The sequence below is a fragment of the Sardina pilchardus genome, chromosome 15, assembly GCF_963854185.1.
Source record: "Sardina pilchardus chromosome 15, fSarPil1.1, whole genome shotgun sequence".
NCBI lineage: Eukaryota > Metazoa > Chordata > Actinopteri > Clupeiformes > Clupeidae > Sardina > Sardina pilchardus.
In genome coordinates this window covers 15,789,466-15,813,353 of record NC_085008.1, presented here as the reverse complement: position 1 = coordinate 15,813,353, position 23,888 = coordinate 15,789,466, and the positions used below count along the sequence as shown (strand labels likewise).

The following is a 23,888-nucleotide window of genomic DNA, read 5'->3' as shown; positions in this document are numbered from 1 at the left end:
CGAGAGAGGGACAGAGAAAGAAAACATTCCGGTATTCTGTGTCTGTGTGCACTCGCGCTGACCAAAAACACTCGTTTAAGAATGAGGCAGAAAAAGTCAGCAACACAAGAGATCCCTCTGGCGCCTAAGTCATGCATGAAAAAGCATATCCCATTGTCACAGAGACGAACACAGGCTTTTTGTCCTCGCTGTTTCCCCCGCTTGCCTTCTCTAATCGTGCCGTACAGCGGGCGAAAACCAGAGAGCACTTAAGAATGTCACGTGGCAAGATGACAAGGCCTCAGCGTTCCCCTCAGATGCTGTGAGGAGACTAAAAAGCTTTGAAAAAGCGTCTCTCTCTGTCTTTTTCCCAGCCTTCAGATGAATTCATATTGTACATCTACTGAACGGGAGTGGAATGTGTGTGTGTGTGTGTGTGTCTGTCTGTCTGTCTGTGTGGTGTGTGTGTGTACAGTATATGTGTGTGTGTGTGTGTGTGTCTGTGTGGTGTGTGTGTGTATATGTGTGTGTGTGTGTGTGTGTGTGTGTGTGTGTGTGTGTGTGTGTGTGTGTGTGTGTGTGTGTGTGTGTGTGTGTGTGTGAGAAGGGAATGACAAAGTGAGCCTTAACTGGCCTCCTTTCTCCCCTGCAGCTACTGTAGCACCAGCAGCCCCAAATATGGGTTAGCCAGCCCAGCCCAGCCCAGAGCTGAGCTGAGCAGAGTCCCTCTCCACACTGCAGCAGGTCTGGTGTCCCTGTGCAGCTGCTGAGGGAGGAGGCTAGTTAGCCAGCGCTGCTGCTCAGGAGGGTGACCAGTGCCCACGGCACACCGGGCAGTTTCACTCACCGCGCTGCTTCTGAACGACGCCCCCCTCGGGAAACATTACAAAGCAATGTGCACATTTTAAGAGAGTCTATAAACTCTACCTGTGTAGGAGGGATGTGTTTTACTCTCTCTCTCTCTCTCTCTGTGTGTGTGTGTGTTTGACTGTTATGAAGAGGTCTGACACCTCTCAGTAGCTATGATAAAGAATGACTGTGGAGAAAGCGACCAGGAAATTTGTGGTCAGTTGACAGACAGGCAACAGGGTCATAAATAGCACTCATAGGGTGGCTATAAGTGACTGCCCGGGCCTTTGTCCATAGCTCACTGTCAACGGCTCTGATGGGACGTCTCAGCGCAGCCACCAGCTCTAATGTACAATTATTTCACCATGTCAGAAATAGTACTGGGTCCAGACGGAAAAAACAATGTGTCTCTGAACACTAGTGAAATAAATCCTACATGCCACTTTTTGAATCAGTCATTATAACAGCCTTTCTCTGCCATTTAGGATGAAGAAAGACGACTCTGTATTTAATATAAGAACCAAACCACATATATGAGGTGTTATATCCCGAATGAATACATAATTATTGAATGAATTTGCCACGTTAGTTTAATAAACAAGACTGCTAAAATCGCTCTTCATCACACCAGGTGTGAGGGAGGGGAAGAGAGGAGAGAAAAGGGGGAGAGAGGAGAGAGGGAGGAGAGGGGGAAAAAGGGAGAGAGAAGGAGAGAGAAAAGAGAGGAGAGAAAAGGAGGAGAGGGAAGAAGGAGGGTGAGGGGAATGGAGGAGAGGAAAGGGAGAGAGAGGAGAAGAAGTGAGGGAAGAGAGAGAAAAAGGAGAGAGAGGAGCAATGAGGGGAGGAGAGGAGTGAAAACGGGAGAGAGAGAGAAAAAGAGTGAGGGAAGAGAGGAGGGAAAAGGGAGAGAGAGAGAAAAAGAGTAAGGGAAGAGAGGAGGGAAAAGGGAGAGAGAGAGAAAAAGAGTAAGGGAAGAGAGGAGGGTAAAGGGAAAGAGGAGATGACGGGCTTCCAGAGCACAGGTGTGTGTGAAATAGCATTACCTCTGCTGGAAGACTGAGCAAATCCCCCTGACCCGCTCTCATCAAGGAAGTGGGATTTCATCTAACCCGCCCTCCATCTCCTCAGCCTAACAGCCTGTTACGGCGTCATGGGCACGAGTCAACAACACACAAACGCGCGCACACACACACACACACACACACACACACACGCGCACACACACAAGGTTCTGAGTCAAACAAAAGCGCAGAGCACACATATCTGACCACTGAATCGTCTGCACAAACACACACACACACACACACACATCTGACCACCGAGTCTTCAACACACACACACACACACACACACACACACACACACACACAATTGGTCCCTCTCCTCTCTCCATCTCTAATCTGCCCCCCCATCCTCCTTATTGCTCTCACAGGCGGACCTGCCACTCAGGAAGGGCACAGCATCCCGTAGCGTCCCAAATTCAAGTCCCCATCAGCCCTGAACTCCCCCACCGGCACCTCAATCTCAAGCGCTGGGGTACGGCCACGGCAGGTGGGGAGCAGTGGGGGGGGTAAGGGCTGGTGGGCGTTCAGGGGGCGTGTGTGCGCATGTGTGTTCCGTCGGGGCGCTGCCAACCTGCTGCGGCGGTTCTAATAGGTTCCGTAATGATCCCCAGAAGAGGAAGTTATCGCTGGAAGCCTGAGCAGATGCTGTTGATTTGGGAAAGTGGGAGAGAGTCTCCCGCGACTCAGCTGGCACTCACACAGTGTCTTTTAAACACCAGCGCGCGCGTGTGTGCGCGTGTGTGTGTGTGTGTGTGTGTGTGTGTGTGTGTGTGTGTGTGTGTGTGTGTGTGTGTGTGTGTGTGTGTGTGTGTCTTCCTCATTTCCCAGTGTGGTGGCAAGGCCTGCCTCCAATTTAATCTGCCCCCTTCCCAGCAGCTGCCTCAAGGATGTGCTGATTATGACTTATGCGTCTGCAGCCGGAATACTAACCAAGTGTGCACACACTCACATATGCACACACTCATAGAGTCACTTTAGGCAAAATGCATCCAATAAATGTACATTCACAGAAATGCGCACACACATATATATATACACACACACACACACGCATATATACTGTATACAGACTAACATGTGTGAGTACTGCAAAGCACGCAAACAAAAGAGACATCATCCTGTATGTGCACATCAGGGGAAACACACACACACACACGCACGCACAACCGCGCGCACACACACACACACACACACACACACACACACACACACACACACACACACACAGGGAAGGACACAGAGCGAGGACACAGTGGAAACCTTGACAACACCAAAAGAATGTATGCATACACACACACACACACACACACACACACACACACACACACACACAGCCAGATACAGTGAATCACTTGAAGCCAGAGGAGTACTTTGTCTTCCAATTCCCCAGCAACACACACAGACACACACACTTACATACACACACACAGATTATCTGGCAGCAGTCCATCCCAGCATCCCTCCAAGGACCGCAGCACGGCACAGTGAGCTAAGAGGCACTGACATCCTCCAGGTGACACGGTCCACAGGTCACAGCCTCCGCTGATTGACTGACTGTGACCAGTGTGTGTGTGTGTGTCTGTGTGTGTGTGTGTGTGTGTGTGAGACTCTTTAAGATTCCAAGTGCAGGAGCCAGACGAGCCTCGGAAGACCCAGGTGAAGGTCAGCGTCATGCCATTTCCACACTGTTTCCATTATTTAGTTCAGCCCCTACAGGTCCGCCCCCCCCCCGTCATGGGGCTTTCCAGGGATTGGGAATAAACAAGGAAATCGAATGATGCCATTTCAGCAAAAAGGATAAGGAATAAATAAGCAACAAGACTGACTGACAGCCAGCCAGGCAGACAGACAGGCAGACAGACGGGCAGACAGACGGACAGACGGAAAGAACGAAGGAAAGATGAAAGGGAAAACGAGAGGAAAAGCGTCCGTTTCATCTCAACAAATGTATTGATTCTAATTCCCAGTGAGCACACACACACACACACACACACACACACACACACACACAAGAGGAGACATCCCCCCACTTGCTCTCACAGAAGTGATTTAAGCTGAGCTAATCAGTCGGCCTGTGATATACGCTCCCCTCCAAGCGTCCTGGGCCGGGGGGGCAGGCTGGGGAGGGGCTCACTGAAGCCTGTTGTTTTATGGGTCTTCAGGAGTTCATTTGAGATAAGGAGACCCTGCCATTAAAAGATGGCCTAATCACACCTCCATCTTGTGGGCCAGGGGAATTCAGAGATGGCCTGCAATCTCTGGTGGAGCCAGCAGCAGTGGTGTGTGTGTGTGTGTGTGTGTGTGTGTGTGTGTGTGTGTGTGTGTGTGTGTGTGTGTGTGTGTGGGAGAGGTAGAGAATTGGAATACAGTAAGTTCTCCTTATTTCCAAAAGGAAAAGAAATACGTAAACAGGGAGGAGAAGGAGGATGTGGAGAGGAGGATGAGGAGGAGAGGGACAGGGGGAGAGGGACAGGGGGAGAGGGACAGGGCTGGAGATGAAGAGGAGGAAGAGGAGAGGGACAGGGTTGGCGATGAAGAGGAAGAGGAGGAAGAGGAGAGGAACAGGGCTGGTGATGATGATGATGATGGAGACGAAGAGGAGAGGAACAGGGCTGGTGATGTTTGAGAGGGGAGGCTGTTATGAGGGACTCAGCAGACAATTACGGCTGTCTGGTCACCAAGTGTGCCGGCGATGTGGATCTTGCTGTAAATCTTTCTGAGGAAAGGTGTGTGTGTATCTGTGTGTGTGTGTGTGTGTGTGTGTGTGTGTGTATTCTGAGGGGAGACTGGACCACTAGGAATAGCGCTGATACATGTGGGCTTGCATGGCTGCCTGCCTGTGTCCTTGTGTGTGTATTTGTTCCTGACAGACAGTGAGGCATCCGTATGAAGGACTACACATGTATGTAACTTCCTGTAGTGTGTTTGTGAGTGTGGGCTAGCAAGTGGGCATGTCTATGGACGAGTAGGAGGAAAAAGGAGAAAACATGTGTGTATGTGTGTGTGTGTGTGTGTGTGTGTGTGTGTGTGTGTGTGTGTGTGTGCATGTGTGAGTGAGAGAGAGAGTGCATGTGGGTGTGTGTTCATGGCTACATGTGCATGTGTGAGTGTGGTGGAGATGTGGATGCCAAGAGGGAAGGTTCAATCACACCAGGGATTGCTTTCCAGAAGATGAAAGGAGGTGAGAAAAAGACAATGGAGAGTGGAGATGAGAGAAAAGAGTGAGAAAGTACGTGTGAGAGAAAGAAAGAGAAGGAGTGAGAGGGAGAGAAAGAGACAACATGAGAGCAAAAGAGAGAGAGAGAGGGGGGAGATGGAGAGAAAGAAATGCAACGAGTGAGAGGAGATATAGAAAATTACACTATTATACACACACACACACAAACATGCGTGTGCACACCACACACACACACACACACACACACACACACACACACACACACACACACACACACACACACACACACACACACACACACACACACACACACACACACACACACACACACACACACACACACACACACACACACACACACACACACACACACACACACACACACACACACACACACACACACACACACACACACACACACACACACACACAGCCCAGTGGAGATGGACCTCCTGGACGAGGCCGGCTGACGTCAGGTCATGAAACCTGGTGCTGCCCAGCAGGTCTGCTGTCTCTGGGGGGGGGGGGGGGGGGGGCTGACAGAGAAGGGGGGTCTGCAGCTCCAGGTCCAGCACAACCAACCATGGAGCACGGCATGGTACAGGCGCCCCGAGAATAGAGAAAATCAATGGAACATCTAGTGGGAGGCTGGGAGAGGCACCAGAGTAACTGAAACCCAGGGTTTACTTAGGAGCACATCCCCAGGGCTGCAGTCTGCTCAGCTCCACAACACTTTGCCAGCAGTGTCTGGGAGTGTGTGTGTTTGTGTGTGTGTGTGACTGTGTGTGTACTGTAAATATGCATGTGTGTGCATCAGCTGTTAGAGCGGAGAGAGAGAGAGAGAGAGAGAGAGAGAGTGTGTGTGTGTGTGTGTGTGTGTGTGTGTGTGCGCATGTTGTGTGCATGTGTGTCTGTGTCTGTGGGTATGACTGGAAGTGTCTGCTTCTACCCTTCCAGGCAGATTCTCTCGAAATCATTTTTAACAAGTAATGACACAGAAAAGGCACAGGAGCTGACACACAGGCTGGAAACCACAAAAAGACAAAAAGGCAGGTAAGACCCTGCGCTCCCGTGCCATTCACAGACGTGCTCCACAAAAACACCAAACCAGCACGATTAGGCGCTTCTGAACGTTCACAAATGAATCACCCGCAAAACCCAACAAAGGTTAACCTCTTTTCCCGGGGCAAGATTTTGTATGCAGATGCCGCAAAAAAAAACGTCAAGTCATCCATTCAAAAACCCCAACCATTCTCTCTCTCATCTCTCTCTCTCTCTCTCTCTCTCTTTCACGAGTGTCTTATTTGAGTAGCGCAAACCAAAAAGGAAAAGAAAACAGCCTGCCTGTTGAAAAGGAATGTCTGAGAGAGGGTTGTGCGCTGACGGAGGGCGATGGGGAAGAACATGAAAGGGGAGAGAGAGGCACAGACTGGATCGGCACGGGGGCAGACACCTGCTTGTGTCAGCAGTACGCCACAGCACAGGCTCTCTCTGTGGACTACCGAAGGGCCCCCCTCCCTCTCTCTCTTTTTCTTCATCTCTCTCTTTCTTCCTCTCTCTCTCTCTCTCACTATCTCTCTGTCTCCTTGAGTTGGTTCAATAAGGGTCGCGGTTATGTAAGAATGGTATTAGGGGGCAGAAAGGAGCTTAGCAGTTCTCTGTACTGTACTGAGTGAACCTGGAACAAATGCTCCAGAGATGCAAAGCAAGATGGGCAGAAAAAAGGGGATGAGAGAGAGAGAGAAAGAAAAAAAGAGAGAGGTTTTACTTGTTTCATCTCATCTGTGTCTTTTTCTCTCATCTCTTTTCCTCGCTCTTTCATGACCCCTTCCATCTTTCACGCGCTCTCTCTATCATTCCTCCTATTTTTCTTTTGCCCTCTCTCTCACATGCTCTTCCCCCTCTTTCTCATCTTCTTCCACTTAGTGGTTCTCTCCCTGACTGCGTCCTCCAGCCCTCTGTTGATTCTGTTCTTCAAACACACGCATGGCCAGCGGAGGCCGACAAATGATCCGGCACAGCGAGCGCTAGCGCGCATCTAATAACGCCGGGGCGGCCGCATTGAGCTGTGCTCGCATTACAGCCAAAGTAACAGTTCAGCAGCTTTTCCACTTGTCCCTCAGCTCCCACTCACTCCTGCCCACAACCCCCCCCTCCCCGCTGCGTACTCGCACACACACAAACTGTACACACAAACAAACACACACACACACACACACACACACACACACACACACAAATGCACACAAATGCACACATATACACACACTCACATGTACACACATGTGCACACATACAACATGACAACATGGAAAACGCAGGCCTGCCTCAACCCACCACTACCACTACCCTCCCACCACCACCACCACCACCACCACCAGCACCACCAAGTAAATGAAATCAATAGGGATTGATCTGCAGCCGTTCTAGCCCCGCGGAACGTAATCATCTTACGCTTTGCTGTTGTTAGTCCAGGAGGGGGCTTTGTTTTGCAATTCCGGGCTGAAGCGTCGGCTCTGAATGTGAATGTCGAGTGTGGAGCGCACAATCCGGCAGGAGTCTGCGTGAGGTAACACTCACAGCCGGGCGGCACGGCACGCACACTTACAGTGGAGAACCGTCCCGTAATGAGACAGCAAGCAGAGAAGAGGCTGTTAGCGGAGGCTAACGGAACAGGAGAGCCAGCAGAGGAGAGGAGAGGAGAGGATTGGCATACAGCTATATCCATCGCCTAAGAATACTCCACATAACACAGTGTGACAGAGAGGGGAACTAGCTCCATACATCACGGTTCTGCTAACTGGCCCCAGTAGGGAGAAGGGCTCAATAAATGAGAATAATTATAGACACGCGGTGGGTGTAGAGAGCCTTATAAATACCATCCCCTGTGAGTGCAGAGGGGAAGCGAGGTATCGTTGAGGGTGTTATTGCGGCGTGCGTAAAACACATTACAGGAGTGAGTGAATGTATCAGGTGAGAGTGATTTAACGCACTCTCTTCAGCTCCAGTATAGGGGAGCTGTTGCCTGTGCTCTGTGCCTGAACAGCTGCGTGCAGGTGGGCTAAACATAAGCACACTATTAAACATCTGTGTGTGGGTACGCAGGTAGTTACGGTAGTAATGAGTCTGTGTGTGTGCGTGTGTGTGTGTGTGTGTGTGTGTGTGTGTGTGCTTGTTGCGGATGCGTCTAAGTGCAGCGGGAGGCCGTTTCCTTTCTTATTTAATGTGACACACGCGCCCTGGCTGCCCCCTCCTCTGCCGTTTCACTAAGGGACAGCTGTGACATGTGATGGCCGACCTCCATTGATTTATGAAACACTCAGAGAGAAAACAACCCCCACACCCACCTACCCACCCCATGCACATCCCTCCTCTACACACACACACACACACACAGTACACAGAGATACACACACACACACAATACACAAACACACACACACACACACACACCAACCCATCTGGCTGCCCCTTCCTCTGAGTCAGTCTCCTTGATGGGTCAATGTTTTAATCGCATCCATCACTTTCTCTCTTTTTTTGGTCTCTCTGTCTCTCCATCTCTCCTTCTCTCTCTCTCTCTCTCTCTCTCTCTCTCTCTGCATCTGCACAGGAACAGTGGAAGCAACATGCTGTGCTGTGTTATCAGCGTGTCTGTACATTCTGTCTGTCTGTCTCTCTCTTTCTCTCTCTCTGTGCGTGTGTGTGTGTGTGTGTGTGTGTGTGTGTGTGTGTGTGTGCGCGCGCACAGACCACAGTGGTGGTGGGCTGTAAGAGAACCCCAGCATGTTACTGCCAGACCATTAGCCTAGTCCTCCCCAGGGCAGGCTTTAGAGCTGAGGACAGAGAAGATGAAGTGAAAGAGAGAAAGTCCGCAAAAAAGGAGCGAGAGAAAGAGAGAGAGAGAGAGAGAGAGAGAGGGGGAGATTACAAAAGACCGAAAGAGAGAGAGGGAGAGAGAGAGAGAGAGACAGAGAGAGAGAGAGAGAGGGAGAAGGAGAGAAAGAGGGAGAGAGAGAGAGGGAAAGGAGAGAAAGAGAGAGAGAGAGAGAGAGAGGGAGAAGGAGAGAAAGAGGGAGAGAGAGGGACAGAGAGAGAGAGAGGAGTGAAGGAGGAGGGAGTGCTTGATGACAGGGGAGTGAGCGTATAATGTGAAAGGGCTCTGCTAGCAGGTGGGGAAACGCTGCTTAAAGTGCGCGTCCTCCGTCTGAGCGGCGTGAACTCTGGCCGGGGAGGAACACTTACTGTCAGCGCGCCGAGAGGGGAGACGGATCTCCGCACCGCACGCCCCCCCCCCGCCGGCCTGGGGGTCAGGGGTCACCTCGTCCCCCGCTCACAGCTCTGACGCTAATGCCAGGGTAGGGAGAGAGCAGCCAACCCCGCGCCATCACAAACACTGTACATTCCAACATACACACACACACACACACATGCACACTTTCTTCCTTCTCACCGAGAAAGACACTGAGATGTACACACGAAAGCACGCCATACGCACGCACGCTCGCTCGCACGCAGAACGTATACACAGCACAGTATGGTGATCTCATCCTGTGTATGTGTGTGAGTGTGTCTGTGTCAGAGCATGAGAAAGGGGTGTGTGTGTGTGTGTGTTTGGGGTCTTCGAAGAGAGCAGCTTCTTTTCATTTGTATTGGAAATGTTCTACATTCTATCTAAGAAAACAATTACTGTGGCTGTTATTTGCTAATGCAAATGAGGCCATTTTATTAAATGTCTGATGATCCGTCACTGCACAAGCCCTTCCAAATGGGCTGGAAAGCATACAGCTCTTATTACCACGGCCGACACAGAGGCAGACAGAGCAACAGACGGACTAACACACAGACACACATGCTGTAGATAAGCCTGCAAGGATTCACAGCAGGAAATGAAGGCTAGCGATCATTAAACTCTATCGCTGATCCTACTGCACTCATCTCTCCATCTCTCTGTTCTCTCTCTCTCCCTCCCTCTCTCTTCCTCTCTCTCTCCCTCTCTCTCTTCTTTGTGTGCAGCCCTTCAGGATGCAAGTGGAAAGACTGCAGCAACTCTTGAGAGAGCCCGGTCCCCTCTCTCGCTCTCCTCTCCCGGCCCTTTTTGAAGGGAGCCTCTCTCTCTCCGGCGGGGGAATCATTTGATTGATGAACGCGGCGGGAGCTTCAGAGTGTGGCGATAGAAAAAGAAAAAAAAGAAAAAAAAAAACGTGTTTTAACTCCGGAGTCTCACGCTGGCGCGGACGCCGCTCGACTCGGTGTGAGGCGTGTAAGGACCCGCCCACGCCCAACCCCGCCGGCCAATCATGTGTCATCATCACAGCTTGCGCCCGGCCAAGGGGACAAATTGCTCTCCAGGTTGGTTATTAAAGGGAGAGGGAGGAAAGGGGGGAGTGTGCATGTGTGTGTGTGTGAGTATGTGTGTGTGTGTGTGTGTGTGTGTGTGTGTGTGTGTGTGTGCGCGTGTGAGTGTGTGACAGAGAGAGAGAGAGAGAGAAAGAGTGAGAGAATGGGGAGAGGGAGAGACTGAACCCACAAAAGACAAAAGACGTGGACAAATGCCTTCCTGCCTTGTAACACAGGAGAGAAAAGAAAAAAAAAACATTACAATTACAAATATCCGCCCACAATGTGTAAGCCAAGCAGCTCACAGAGAGGAGAGAGGTGAGCCCACCACAAACAAAGAGAGGAGGAGGAGGAGGAGGAGGAGGAGGAGGAGGAGGAGGAGGAGGAGGAGGCGAGATAAAGGAGAGAGATAAACGGAGAGGGGGAGAGAGATGGAGAGAGGGAAAGAATTGGCTGCTCTGATTCGCCGGGAGATTTCATCAGTGAGGGGATGTCATTCATTTCCTTTGTGACAAAGGAGATCAGTCCCCATCGCACGCCGCTCTCACACACACGACTCACGAGCCAACGTTGAGAAATCCCCTCGCCTCGGATTCCTCTCTCTCTCTCTCTCTCTCTCTCTCTCTCTCTCTCTCCATCTCTCCCGCTCTCTCTTTCTCTCTCATACACCTGTTCGTCCTTTCTGTGTGATATTTCATCACAGCTAAGCAGTCTTTTCTTCTTCGTTCAATCCATTCACACATCCCTGCCTCGGCGCTACCCTCCCCCCCCCACACCTCTTTCACTCTCACTCCTTTTTTATTTCAGCCGTTTCATCTTTCTCTGTCTCTCGCTTTCCTGGTCCGTTCTCCTCTTCCACCTTCACCTGCTCTCTCTCTCTCTCTCATTCTCTCGCTCTCTCCCCCTACAGTGTGTGCTTTTTCTGGCTGTATTTATTTCCAGGTTGTTTTTCTGCAGCGACGGCATTCTCTCTGCTTTCCCATCATCCTTCACTATCAGGGGCTGGGGGCTCAAAGCCCACTCTCCTGGGAACCACTCCCCTTGTGTGTGTGTGTGTGTGTGTGTGTGTGTGTGAGAGAGAGAGAGAGCGACAGTGCATGTCTGAATGTGATTGTATGCCTGTGGGTATGTATCCTTACGCACGTTTGTACGCACAGAAAGGGTATCTATGTGTCTCTATCTTTGTGTGTATCTGTTTCAGTATATGCATGCATGCATGTTATATATATATAAGCTATTGCATTTGTGTTTATGCATATCTGTGTATGTGTTTCAGTGTGTGTGTGTTTGTGTGTGCTGGGTGTGTGGGTGAGTCATGTGTGTCATGTGTGTGTGTGTGCATGTGGGTGTACTGGATGTGAGTAAGTGTATGTGTGTGTGTGTGTGTGTGTGTGTGTGTGTGCGGGTGTGTGCGTGCGTGTGCGTGTGTGTGTGTGTGTATGTGCGCTTGCGCATGCGTGCGTGCATGTGTGTGTGTGTGTGAGCGTGCGCGGACAGACACACACAAGCAGCCCTTTCACAGAGGCTTCCCTCCACCGCTCCCCCTGCTGATTTATGAAGCCACGACACTCAGCCCTCCTCCTCACTCAGCACGGAGGTTCCCTCTACTCCTCCCCGCCGCCTCCACCACCACCACCACCACAACAACAACAACGACAACAACAACAAACACAAACTCAAAACAAACAACAAATAACAACAAACACGCCACACTGACCTCCCACACCATCATCCATCCACTCCTCAAAAGCTCCACCTTTCCACCAGCTAATCTGCAGCAGCCCATAATCACAAGCCCTAATGGACACTTTGCCTGTAACCCTTTTAATGATGTTTGGATAACAGCCGCTTGCACTATGGAGAACTAGTCAGTGTGTGTGTGCGTGTGTGTGTGTGTGTGTGTGTGTGTGTTCTGGAGCGGGTGTTTCCGCGAGAGGGTGGGATGTGCTGGGTGGTCACTGCCGCTGGCTTTTGGAGGAGCTGTCAAGACAATCATGTTCCTCCGCTAATCCCTCTTGTGATCTCGGCTGCGTCGTTACAGACCGCAGGGGAAGAAGGCAAAAACACAATGACTTGACACTTTTGAAAATCGTTTATGCCGTTCTGTAGCGCGACAAAAAAGGCCCCCCTCCCCCGTGATCGGCGAGGGGCAGAAGCGGCTCTGACAAACGCTTTTGTTTCAGGGCCGTGACTCATTGCGTTCTGCAATCAAGCCAAATGAGCGAACTTGCCTGACAAGCCTCATTAAATCAAAATTCGGTAAACAAATGCCAACTTCCTTGTCTTTCTTCACTGTAGTCATTGATTTGTCCCTTATTTTCCCTGCCCTCGCGTTCAGCCGTTCCAAAAAAACACGCTATTATCCAGAGCAGCCATTCGCAGCGCCGTACAACTGTCAACTGTCAAACCGTAGCGACATGTCATAAGTGCTTTCAGTCCGCTGGAATCCGTGACCTCGACATTCGTCGGCCCTGTGCTCCGCAGGTCGAGCTGCGCGACAAGCGCGAGGGCACAAAAGAAAATAGAGCGCTTCGTTCTTCTGCGCTTCGCGTAAAGAGAGAGAGTCGCGGTCGGCGAGGTCACTCTTCCCCAGGATTCGGAGGGAGCCGTGCGCCGACGGAACACAAACGCAGTTAATACCGGCGCGCACAAGGAAGGGAAATTGAGGGCATTTAATGCACAAGCCGAAAAGGGAAGCCCAGCTGATTTCCTCAAAGGCCCCATTCAGGGGTAATGGCCCCTTGTGGAGTCGAGGGACGCGGAAGAAAAAGGAGTGGGCGACATAATTCACATCATTGCTTTAATTATGCCCATAAAGCCAAAGCTCAGGACACAAATATTATTCACCCGGCTCTCAGGTCGGTCTGCTTTTCAAACTGAAATCCCCCTCGTGTTCTTGATGAGGATGACCGAGAGTTACCTCCACTTGTGCGCTGGATGGGGGCTGGTCAGTTCAAGTCGGTGTGTGGGTAAGCTAGCGGGATTCATCGTGAGGAACACATACAAGCGAAGGCTGCTTCCTTTTTTTTTTTTTTCTCCGGCGTGTTTTCCAGTCACCTAAGCGTATCCAGGACTACCCCTGCCATTCGAATACAAATGAGGAGGGGACCCCTCTCCACCCTCCGACCCAGCCCCCCCTCACCCCCACCCCTACCCTTGATGGCTGTCACGGTGTCACACAACCCCCCCATCCACCTCCAGCGCCACCCTGGTCCTCATGTCACTGGGACTGACGTGGGGGTAAACACGCATGTTGGGACGGGGCGCTGTAAGGTGCAGCTCCTGGGGAGACGGGGGCTCTGGAGCCCCACTTTTGAAGGATGGAGGGGCGGCAGAGGGGGGGCCTGTTTGCCTGCTTCATGAAAGCCAACACAGCAGGGGATCTCTGTTTCATTGCCCCCCCCCCCCCCCCGACACACACAAACACACACACACATACACACACCAGAACCATCAAACCACCCTCCTCACACATCCTAAAACCCTTCCTGACCAACACAAGGCTGAGGTGGCAGAGGTACCCCAGTGTGGGGGGGTGGGGCGAGGGGCTGACCGCATGAACAAAAGGCGCCCCCTCCCCGTTTCAAACACCCATCAAAGTCACGGTTCAGCACGGACGAAGAAAGAGCTCTGCAAAGAACTTTTAAAAAGCCTCTTCTCTCTCTCACTCTCTCTCTCTCTCTCTCTCTCTCCTGCTCGCTCACTCACTCTCTTTCCCTGTGCACACACAGACTCCCTTTTTAGACACCCCAGTGCACACAAAATGCCACTTTCCCCTGGACACAAACACACACACAGACACACACACACACAAACCACCTGCTCTCTCTCTCTCTCTCTCTCTCTCTCTCACACACACACACACACACACACAAACACACACACTCTCTTCCTCTCCTGCTCCCCTGTCCATCTCCCCCTCTCCCTCCTTCCCTCTCTCATCTGCCTGTTTGATGCTGTGTTCCGCGGGGAGCCCGGTGGGGCTGCAGCCAAATTGGGCTGGGGCCTCATCAAAGGGCCGTCCGGCGCGAGGGGGGACTCTCTGATCAATGCCGCGGCCCCTGGCAGGTGAGCGCTGTTAATATTTCAGCCTCCCGCCCGGACCCCTTACAACACACACCCCGTTCTGCTCCAGGCATGGAGGGGGGGGCCAGAGAGGGAGGGGGTCGCTCCCTGTCTCAGTCATATAAACATCCTCCTCTCCCCAATATGGGAGTCGCTGGACGCCGCCGCTGCTGCTGCCGCAGCTCCTGCTCCTTGATGTCCACAGCTGCGGTCACCCCAGTGTGGCGAGAGCGAAAAAATCAATAAGGGCGAGGTGAGCGCCCACGGAGCACACACATGCGTCTTTGTTGGCTGCGCCGCGCCGCGCTCTCCCAGCGCTATACAGTACGAGCGCAGGAAAGGGCACGTCAGGGTGGGGTGTGTGTGTGTGTGTGTGTGTGCGCGTGTGGAGGAGGGGGGAGAGATGGAGCCGTGATTTCCAATGCCTGTCCATTAGGCCCCTGCATTCTCACCACCGTTAGGACCCGGGTTATTATCTTCACTGGCGCTGAGGGAAGATTGAGGACTCCAACTCAGGCTCTCTGTGTGCATTTGATGTGGTCATTATGCTCAGGGTCTAGGCTATTTTTAACAAGGCATGCCGCATAGACACTCCTTTATAATGGTCAGCCCCACAGGCCCCTTTGTTATGATGTAGACATACGGTCCTTAATTCGACACGTCCTCTTTTTCGCTCTCACTCATTCATCATTGTCAATCCAATTGTGTCTGGGTCAGTCTGACACCAAGATAATCATGGGCACATTCCGATTGGAGAATCGCATTTCAAATCAGATGCATTACCAAATGCACCACTTAAATGCATCCATCTTCACATACCGGTATGTAGGGGCTATTTTGTACCTTCTTTTATTTTTTATCTTTTTTAATAGTTGTACTAGCTAAATGCACTTTATAATATAATCCTAACCCCTTTTTCTAATATATCTAGGAATGAATACTGAGGTGAAAATAAGTGGTGATCTAAGGGCTTTTGTTTCTGTTGCGGGCCCAGAGAGAAGGACTGTGTGTCCTCAGGTCTATATATACAAAAATGCTGAAAGACTCCCAACAACTCACACTGTGAGAAGCCTATAAGTAAGTAAATGTCAATTTCCTCTTCCTCCGTTCCACTATGGTCCCTATAGGAGAGGCACTGTGCTGTTTAGCATTCTCTCGAGTCAAAGGAAGCCCTTCACCCAGTCTGCAAGAGTGGCACAAAGACAGCAAAGGCCCCCCCCCCCCCCCCCCCAAATGCAGTCAAAACAAAAGCTGTCACCTCCAGAAGGAAACTGCAGAACTATAGCATTCTAAGAAACATCAAGTCTGCGCTTGGCAACCAGCCAACGATGCGAAGTCCCCACACAATTGTGTACTAAACAGCAGGGTGCCACTGATAGAAATGTCTCGAGTCACAGTCACAAAACTGCAGCCAATGAAGCCATGGCTATTTAGCTATAGGGATTTATCATACTGCTCTATGGAAGGCACAATTAGGATGACTAAATATATACGCTGTCCAATGTAGACAAAACACTCATAAATCTTCATTATACACCAGTGTAGACACTCTGGACACCAGCTACACCAAATGGACTAAGGAAGGACACATGCACCGAGGGAGAGAGAGATGGAGGGGATCAGAGAGATGGGTGCAGATGGGGTGACCAAAGCCAGCATGGAGCAGAGATGGAACACTGAGAACCCGAGAATCAGAGGAGGAACACGGCACGACCTGAACCAACCCCCCATCCCCCGGGGAATAAAGAGATCTGTCCCCTACAGCTCAGCAATCCCTGGCCCTTGGTGGAAGACTGTGGTGGTGTGTATGTGTGTGTGTGTGTGTGTGTGTGTGTGTGTGTGTGTGTGTGTTGTGGTGAGGGGGGGACTCATGTGGGGGGCTCCAGACATGCCGAGAATGACAAGAAGGATCCCAGGGGTGAGAGAGAGACCTGACGGTAAAAAAGTAAGAAGGAAGAAAAAAACAACAACATGCCCCTACAAGCTAGAAGTTGTGCTGGCGTTCATTCGTTCATTCTCTCTCTCTCTCGCTCTCTCTCTCTCTGTTGTGGCTGACGGATAAGCAGCTCCATCGGAAGAGACTGCCATGATGAAAGCTCACGGACGGGGGGCCCGAAATGTCAGCGCCGGGGCTTCAGAGCGATGGCGGAATAATTTACAGCCGTGCCACCTTTCATTCCCTCCTTCCCCTCACTCCCCTCCTCTCACTCCACGGCTGAAGGCGCTCGGCGACATGCCCCCCCCCCTCTCTCTCTCTCCACCACCCACCTACTGCCACCGCTTAAAAAGAACCCTCTTAGTCAGCAACGCCGAGCGAAATTATCTAGAATTTTCTGAAGAAAAACAGACACGCCACACGAAAGGCCGTTTCGATCCCAGCCCAGGACACAAACACACACACACACACACACACACACACACACGGGCAGACTGATTCAATTGGGGCAGTGGCAAGTGCCTGCTCCTGTGAGCATGTTCTAGCTTATTGTCCCTTCGCTGATGCTGTTAGAGCCTTAAACGAGACACATAAAAGCGGCAACACCCTCCCGCTGCCTCCGTCTCTCTGGGTCCAAACGCGACCTTGTTTCCTCAAGTCACAGATCCCAGATCAGACGCGGAGCACTTGAATATGACATTACTCTCCGCGTTTGTTTCCATCTTCACGTTCTCTCTCCGGCCTAATACGCCACTAACCTCCCCGCCACAATGGGCTCAATTGCATCAGGCAGAATTTCTTCAGCAAAAGCCAATTATCCTCCACAACAGTGGCTTGGTGTTTTTTTTTTTTGGAGACGGAGCGGATGTTGAGAATGAATGTTGGCTGCCAGGCTCAGAGTGGGATTCGAAGCAAGAGAAAGCTACGCCTCGCGATGCCTCGCGATGCCTATGACTGTGTGTATGCAACGCAAATGTGATTCATCCACCGAGTCTGCGTTTAATTTATTGTGTAACGAGGCTCAAATTTGCATGAGACATGTTTTTTTTTAAATAATGTCTCTCTTCAGCGAAGCCTTTTGTTGAGGGGCATGCATACCTCGAAAAACAGGTGCAGTCTGGCAGACTCTGTGGTGACCTCCGGCGCTTTCAGCGTGGGTGCTGCCTCTCACATCTTCTTGGAGGCATTAGGCATCTCTGTTTGCACTGCTTTTAACATACATCTTTCATTTCGAAAGGCATGCTTTTTGTGCCGGCTACCATACAGCAGAGTGCATTACTTTCAACAGAACATACGTCAATGTAGACACCATTACAGGCACAAGCACTGAGGTCACAAAGTCTGCAAATGGGCTCCCTTCAGCATTATAATGGCTGGCTTTATATGGGTATACAACAGTAGCATAAAAGCATGAACAGATGTACATTCTAAACACTTCGCTTCACCTATATGAATATGCACAGAAGCTTTGCCACTAACTATGGATGGATTTCTAGTTCTTGATACTTGTTGATACCACTTTGCATTTTCTGAATGAAATGTTGACTTCTACCATCCCTTTGCGGAAAAAAAGATGAGACTTATTAGTATTCATGGCTCTTTGTCTCCGTGGAAATGAACCAGCTCGATTCAGCCGTGGCCGGGGCATGTTTCCGGTGACCTTAAAATGAGGTACACGGTTAGAAGAGGCGCCGGCGTATATATCGCATCTCTAGTCGCGCGGGCCCCGGCTCTGCCGCGCTCATTAGCCAAGCTTCACAGCCTTCTCATTTCCCTTCAATTACGGCCAAACTCCACCGGCACACCACCGGGCCGCGGCTACCGTCTGCTGAATCAACCGAGTCCAGCGCCGGCGTACAGCGCATAACCCATCGCAGGTTCAACGCAACAAAGCATAAACTGGCACAGGACAAAAGGTGTTTATTTATAAATGACGCGTTCCATATTAGGTTTCCGGAAATTACCACTTGAGTGTAGCTTTTCCATTACCTCCCATGTGGGACTGCTTCTCTAATGTCATTTCCATATCTGAGCTGACGTGCAGGCAGCGTGAGATACAGTGCGTGGTGAAGTGAGTGGCGACGTTGACTGCTCGGTGACCATGAGATGATGTTGATGCTGCAGGGATAGCACTGCTTCGGCAGAGCGGCGCCGAAACAAAAAGAATTATTGAAAAGCCCCTGCTTCACGCTGGCTTGACTCGGAGCTTTGATTCGGCCGTAAGAAGCGCTCTGTGTGTGTTCGCGCTCCGCTCCCGCTCCCGCAGACGCGGGGCATCTCGGAGCCATTGGCATTCCCCCTCACGTTCCGACCAGCCTCTACATCCCCCCCCCCCTCAAGAGAGGCAGTGCCTTTCCCACCCTGCCTCACCTCACTGAGCCAAAGACCTACACCCCCCCCCACCGCACCCCCCACCCACCGCTGCTTTCACCCAGGCCTTTTATTTCAGCCGGAGCTTATGGATTTTAATTGTATTACGGTGATCCGTAGGAAAAAAGGGAGGGAGGCAACGAACGAGAGGGAACGAGGAAAGGAGAAGAAAAGCTAGGGAAGAGGAGGCAGGAACCCGAAATGGAATTTTGATTTAATGAAAGGGAGCCTAATCCCTGGCACTCGGGAGATAATTCGCTTTAAGAGCGAACATTAGGCTGCTTCGGTGGTAAGAGGATCATGCATGTTACATGGACAGAAGAGAGGGAGAGAGAGAGAGAGAGGGAGAGGAAGAAGAAAAGGAGAGAAAGAGAGGGGTCAGAGCAAAAGGAGGATGGGACACAGACGGAGGGGGAGGGAGACGGAAAAATGGTTGCGACGGGAAAAAAAAGGTGAGAGCAGACGGAGGAGAGCAGAGAGATTGAACGAGGGATAGAGCAGGAGGGGGACGAAAGAGAAGGGGACAGCGGTGAGGGATTTAAGGGATTGTGGGGGTGGCTGGTGTCAGCAGCAGTGGCAGCGGCAGCATGTGTCCAAGTTGTTCACCGGCATTTAGGTGGGAAGGAAAGGAGAGAGTGTCCGCGTCTGAACCCCAGTCAGACCCGTCAATCCGCAATCAATAGCGCCACTTACCTCGGAATGAATCTGAATACATCGTTTAGGTGAGCTAAAGGTATCGATTTACCTTTGTCCCGCGGCCCATCGGCTGACTTTTGTACGGTTTAATCATCTGGCGGGATCTCGGCCCAAGGAATGATGACATTCATTTGCGCAGAATGGCGTAATAATTACACGGGCTAATGCCATTTATTCCGCCGAGGGTCGGTGCTTTTGCGAGAGTGGAACCCTCGAGTGGCGTCGCTCGCCTTTGAGCTCCGCTCAGACACCCGAGTTCCATTTCAAAGGAAAGCCGAAACTTTGATTATCTCGGTGCTCGAAAAGTTTCACTTTTTCTCTCGATTCGACTTAGAGGATTGAACATGGGCCAGGCCCCGGGAGAGAGAGAGAGCCCCATTCTCATTCACGCCTCGCGGTACGGCGCCAGTGGGGGTATAGTGAGGAAGAGGAGGAGGAGGAGGAAGAGGAAGAAGAACAGGTGTCTCTCTCAATATGCAGTTGACAGCTGAAGGTCAAGGTGTCCACTCAGCAGCATGCGGGATTACCTAGAGGGCCCGGCGAGTCCCTGCAGCGACTACAGGTCACGGAGGAAAGACGAAGAGAGGGGGAGGAGGAAGGGGGAGGAAGAGGAGGAAGAGGAGACGGAGGAATGAAAAGGTGAAAATGAGGAACAGGGATAAGCGTGGGGGATACAAAACCACAAATGGAGGTGAGAGGAAAATCTGCGAGAAGGTCAAGAGCGAAAACGATAGAGAGAAGAGAAGAGAACGTGTGTGCGTGTGTGTGTGTGTGTGTGTGTGTGTGTGTGTGTGGAGGAGGGGAGATTTTGTGGTCAGAAGTGACAGATGGAGGAGAAAGGCAAGGAAGATAAGAGGGGAGGAAAGAGAAAAGGAGCGGAAGAAAGGCAAACGATTGAAAAACATTAGAAAGGAAGGATGAAGGACGGCTGGAGGAGGTGTAGGCCTCGGCCATTGATCCCCGCTGAACTCCCTCACCCCCGTGGCCGAACACAGCACCATTGTTAACCGCTCCCTTTGGAGAGGGGGGTCTAGAGGCCCCTGGGGGGGGGAGTCGGGAGGTGGGGTGGTTTGGGTCGCACACTGGGTGACAGCTATAGGCTTGAACTCGGAGATTAATGCTGTTCCTGGTGGCCTCGGCTGTGGCCAAGCACTACATAAAGAACTCCCCTCCACTTAGCGCGAGGGGGCCTTCATGAGATGGAGACAGAGAGCCCGGGATTTCGTGAGATTCGCACGATCACACAGCCAGAAAAACAAGCCAGCCAGAGACTGGCGACAGAAAAAGGGCTGCCAGGTCCTTATTTTGACCAAAGTCGTTTTTGAAGGTCAACCGTTCGATGACAAGTGGCTTTCAGCCCCTCTTCCTTAATTAAGATTGTGCAGTTACCGTGGTTACATCACATTCTAGTCTTGAAAAATTACAACCAGCGAAAAGAATTTTGCATAAAGGCTAATACCATGCCTTTGTGCACAGAGTTGCTCTAGGTGAATGAGATTACTAAGCTTAGGAGTCTTCGTTTTCTTCAACACAATTCTGCGATAATGTAATGATCATGGGTCACTGCAAGCTTAATATACATTGAAACTTTACAACAAAACGGACTTATCTGGTTTAAACGTCGGCATAAACGCCGACTTCTTCCCTGTGTAAAATTCAAAGCAGATCTGTTCGCTGGTGACAGACTGTCACTGAAGTTGATCCGTCAGCAGCGAACAGGGGTCTAGCTGATGAGTCTCTTGATAACTCGGTATTCAATTACCTGAGGATCAGGCTGAAACAATGGCAGATTAATTACTTTCACTTTTCCAATTAATGCCCTGTGTGAAGCAATCTTACCTGCCAATCATGTAGATCAGGAGATGGTATCTTCATATTTGACTAATTTTACAAAGTAGGAAAAAGAAATGCCCTTCCTGTTTGAGTTGATATGGTCTCTGTATCATTATCATATGGAAATAAATGTGTAACTTTTTCACTTTCCACCTTTTCTGCCGCAATAGCAATTACCCTTTCTGCAATTCCTTAGAAACACATTTCTGAAAAGCCACGGAAAACAACACATTAAGAGGCGTAATGTTCTCTATTGCATATTCATGGGAGGGAAAGTGCTGTGAAAATGTCTGGCGGCAACTTTCAACTGCACTTCTTGAAGGATATAAATGGCAACGTATTACATTTAGAGGCAATAATCAGTCTGGGTTGTTAGGTTGTGAGAGGCACATCCTGATATTCACCACAAGACAAATAGGCTCATTATTCTTGATTGAGGTTAGGAGTAGAGGACTATATAACACCACAGAGCTACATTGCGTTTAGCAAAACCAATAAACAAAGCATTGGTTGCAAGCGCTTCAAGTTACGGTAAATGTAAGACAATAACACTTCTAGGAGAGTAGACCTATAGCTACAGTAAAAACACGTACTAATAAACAGCTCATGAATAATTTCTGACAAATCCATACATAAAATATATATATACAGTACATGCAGAATGAGAAAGTGCCATGAATTATTGATCTTCCGTTGATAACGTTGACCACCAATCAGATTCTGTTTGATAACATACAAAGCTATCTGTTATAATATTTGTATTTCTTATGCAACATGGTGGAAAAATGATCTGGATTCATGTACAAGGCACAAAGTCTACAGTACAAAGACTGCATAAGGAAATGGATTGTACTCCAGAGCAATTTAGAGGGCACAAGAGCCTGTCAGCTGCTGCAAAGACAGACTAATATACTGCAGGAGGGCTGTGACTTTGCTGCATCGGAAGGTGGCACAGGCCTCTTTTTTTTTTCCTGGAGACGACGGAGTCCTTGGGGGTACCTTTCCCAGGCCCCTGGCTCATCTGACTGAAGACAGTCTCCCGCATTTGTGAAGAGGGAACAAGAGAGAGCCCTCCAGGTTGAAAAGAGAAGCCATCTTGGCAGGCTCTTCGTTAGGCCAAAAAAAGGGACAAAAAACCCATTCAGAAATGGAAAGAGCAGAGATGGGGTCAAAAAACCCCTCTGTTTTCAGGTTTACTTAACCATTTTGTGCAATGAATGACGAAAGGCACTCCAAAAATGGCAGATAAATATGGCTCAGAGAGTCTCTGACTAGGACTCAGAAGTCAACCTTTCACTGTGTGCACTCCCCCACTGCCCTGCTCGAAGAACAGCGGAGAGAAGATGGGCTGGGAATTTAAGATGTACGTTTCCGAGCTTTCAAGGCCACTGGAATCCCATAGGACTTGACAGCACGTACTAAGATGAGCCAAAAAAAAAAATGAGGGAGTGGAGAAAGTTGGAAATGATCCAACTGGAATGAGGAAAAGAATAATAACGGACTTCTAAGTGTCACAGATGATGAACCTGATTCTACCATAGACAAGCGGAGCTGAAATGAGTTTTCATAATCAGGACCCAGATGTGACTGTTTCATGTCATTCTGACACACTGTCATTTGAGATGACAAGGAATGGCATGACAATGGCAAGGACAACCAGACAGATTTCTGACCTTGGTGAAACTTGCTTGCTGCCTTTGTGTGCTACTGCTATGGTGGTAATTTTCTGCTATTGTGCTACTGCTACACCTGAATGGCCAATGGCCATTTCAGTTAGCGCCACTGACTAAGTGTCCAGTGCTGACATAGTCAACTCGATACTGTTGAACCTGTCGAAGGAGAAAGAGACGAGGATGGACGGACCAATGCACCCACACGTTCCACACACATACACATTTTCTGGATCAACATCAATGCACACACTGTTCATCCTGCTCACAATCAAAATCAAATTGGACATCTAATCTCACAGCTAATGAAAGTGAAAATGAGATGATAATTGCCAATAATATTATTAATATGTCCCTCTCGTTGCCTGTACCGTAATTGACTCAATTATGCGGCAAAGCAGCACTCTGGTTCGAGTGATTTGTCAAAATTGCTATGTGACACTTTAATAGAATTAAAAGAGCCACACTTGCTCATCTCTGCTTTTATTTCCATGTTTTTTTTGTGTCCCTCTAAAGCCAACATGCAATTTCAAAACAACAATGGAGCAGCCCTCTCAATTCAGCTCTCTCCTCCAGTCTCTCTCTCTCTCTCTCTCTCTCTCTCTCTCTCATAAAAGCACCACGTCCACCGTGTCACAGTCCCATCTAGCCGTAATAGCTATACGCCAGGCTGCGGAAGACAGAGGTATAAACAAGCACACAGGCAATGGCTCTCAGCACTCCACTCTAAGTAGAGTTTATGTGGACTAATTGCCCTGGGACGCTATTAGATGGACAGACTGGGGTGGGCAGATGGGGGAAGGAGGGGGTAGTAGTGGCAGGCCAGCACAGCCCTAATGACCTGTGGAAGCCAGGAGCATGTTCCTACACCCCCCCCCCCCACACACACACACACACACACACCACCACCC

At 50.2% G+C, this 23,888-nt stretch overlaps 1 protein-coding gene across 1 annotated transcript in view; it reads right to left on the bottom strand.

Moving 5' to 3' along the window:
- lrp8 (low density lipoprotein receptor-related protein 8, apolipoprotein e receptor) overlaps positions 1 to 23,888 on the bottom strand; it is a 160,101-nt gene that overhangs the window by 94,554 nt on the left and 41,659 nt on the right. The window lies entirely within an intron of this gene.